This window comes from Chrysochloris asiatica, unplaced genomic scaffold (genome assembly GCF_000296735.1).
Source record: "Chrysochloris asiatica unplaced genomic scaffold, ChrAsi1.0 scaffold00224, whole genome shotgun sequence".
Taxonomy (NCBI): domain Eukaryota; kingdom Metazoa; phylum Chordata; class Mammalia; order Afrosoricida; family Chrysochloridae; genus Chrysochloris; species Chrysochloris asiatica.
The window spans coordinates 771479-774119 of record NW_006408742.1 but is presented as its reverse complement, the minus strand read 5'-3'; positions in this window follow the sequence as shown (position 1 = coordinate 774119).

Genomic DNA, 2641 nt, shown 5'->3' with positions numbered 1-2641 from the left:
GTCCAGTGGTGAGGATTTTTTGTTTTCTTTACATTGAGATGTAATCCATAACACAAGTGACTGGAATTCCAGAACAGAAAAAGAATAATAAAAAGCAGAGAGAAAGCTGTCAAAGACTTGCTGGACAAAAACCTCTCTAACATCATGAAAGACAAGAAGATAAGCATGAAAGAAGCCAAATGAACCACAGACAGGCTAGAAATTTACTAAAATTTATCATAATCAAACTATGCAAAACCAGAGATAAGGAAAGAATCTTGAAAAAATGAAAAGCTCAGAAAAAAATGAATAGTTACCTACAAAGGAGAAGTAATGAAACTAAGTTCTGATTTCTTCCAGAAATCCTACAGGCAAAAAGACAATGTTGATGGCATATACAAAAATCTGAAAGGAAAAAATTGCCAACAAATAATCATATATCCAGAAAATATCCTTCAAATATGATGGTGAAATTAGGACATTTCTAGATAAACAGAAATTAAAGGAATTTGTAATAACTAGACTGAGCTTCCATAAGAAGAGAAACTAGGAAGAAGGAGAGATGGACTGCTTCCAAATATTTAGTCACTAAAAACCTTATGAATAGCAGTGGAACACTGTCAGATAGAACCAGAATATTAAATATTGAAACATGATGAAGAGCATCAGAATAGTGCTGGAAAATGAGCCCCTCATGAAAGGCACTCAAAATATGACTAGGGAAGAGCTGCCTCTTCAGATTAGAGCTAACCATGATGACACAAATGGAGTAAAGAATTCAGGATCTTCATTTGCTGATGGGGCACAACTCAGAAAGAAGAGAAACAGCAGTAGACATCCATTAATAATTATAACAAGGAATATATCAAGTATGGATTTAGGAAAATTGGAAGTGTTAAAAATGAAATGTAACCCATAAACATCAAGTTCCTAGACATTAGTGAGATGAAATGGATTGGTATTAGGCATTTTGAATCTGGCAATTACATGATTTACTATGCAGGGAATTGCAAATTGAAGAGAAATGGTGTCACAATTATCATCAAATAGAACATTTCAAGATCTGTCTTGAAATACAATGCTGTTTGTGATAGGATAATATCCAAGCTCTTACAAGGAAGACAAGTTAATACCACTATCATTGAAATTTACACACCAACTACTAAAGCCAGTGATGAAGAAATTGAAGAATTCTACCAACTTCTTCAATCTAAAATTGATCAAACATGCAATCAAGGTGTTTGGATAACTTCTGGCGATTGGAATGCAAAGGTTGGAAACAAAGAGGAAGAATCGATAGTTGGAAAATAAGGCTTTGGAGATAGAAATGATGTTGGAGATCCCATGATAGAATTTTGCAAGACTGATGACTTCTTCATTGCAAATACTTTTTTAAGCAACATAAAAGACTATACACATGGACCTTACCAGATGGCGTACAAAGAAATAAAAATGACTTGATGGCTTGATGATCAGAACTCAACTTGTTGTTGCTGTTAGGTGCCATCGAGTCAGTACCGACTCATAGCAACGCTATGTACAACAGAACAAAACGCTACCCAGTCCTGGACCAACCTCACCATTGTTGCCATGCTTGAGTCCACTGATGCTGCCACTTTGCCAATCCATTTCTCTGGGGGTCTTCCTCTTTTTCTCTGACCCTCCATCTTACCAAACATGATAACCTTCTCCAGTGACTGGTCCTTCCTGACAATATGTCTGAAGTATGAGAGATAAAGTTTGGCCATCTTGGCCTCCAAGGAGTACTCTGAACTTGACTAGAGGAAAATAAAAGCAACAATTTTTGATAAAGGAAACAATTGTAAATTGCTACAATTTAATGAACTTGACCTATATATTATGGATGTAGTAGCTCAAAATATCAATGGAGAGGGAAGGAGTCTTCACATCAAATATCAATCCCATCCCCTCTGTATACAAGGTAGATATGGATGGGCAACTTAGACATTGGCTACTTAAAAAGAGGGGGCAATAAAGGGATGAAGTGACTGGCTTACAAGTTTTCAAGAGGGAGTTTAATTTAAGAGTGTGCAGGGGAAGATAGAGCCCCCACTGAATAGTTTTCATCTTGTCTAGATGGGTCTGATAAAAAGAGATGGAGATAAGATTCTTATGATTCAATAGTGAGTAATTGTTATCATGACTAATTGCAACGTCCACAACTGTAAAGGTAGAAGTTTTGTAACAAAAACAGGGAAGTAGTTATTACAGTCCAGAAACAGAGGACCCTAGGATCATCAAGGGAGAAGAGCACAAGCAGAATGCAAGACCCTATCCAGAGAAGCAGTGACACCAGAGATGGAGGCAGAGATGGTAACATGGAGAAAGTGAGCAGCTGAGGACTCTGGACTCATGGAAAGAGAGGGACTGAGAGCTGGTGGCCAGGAGGCAAGCCTGAAGAATATGGCTTTTGGTTGTTTAAATTATTATATATTCCTGAGTGTTTTTGTGTAATACCCCACCCCCAAACAAACTAATACAGAGGGAATGGAAGCAAATACTATTGGATGATGATGCACAGAGGAGATTGTAATCATCGCCATGAAACCATGGTGTAAAGACAATATTCTGCCATGTAAACTATCACTCAATTCACCATAAATAAAATAAATAAATAAATCCCAGAGGAAAAGCAAGCGCA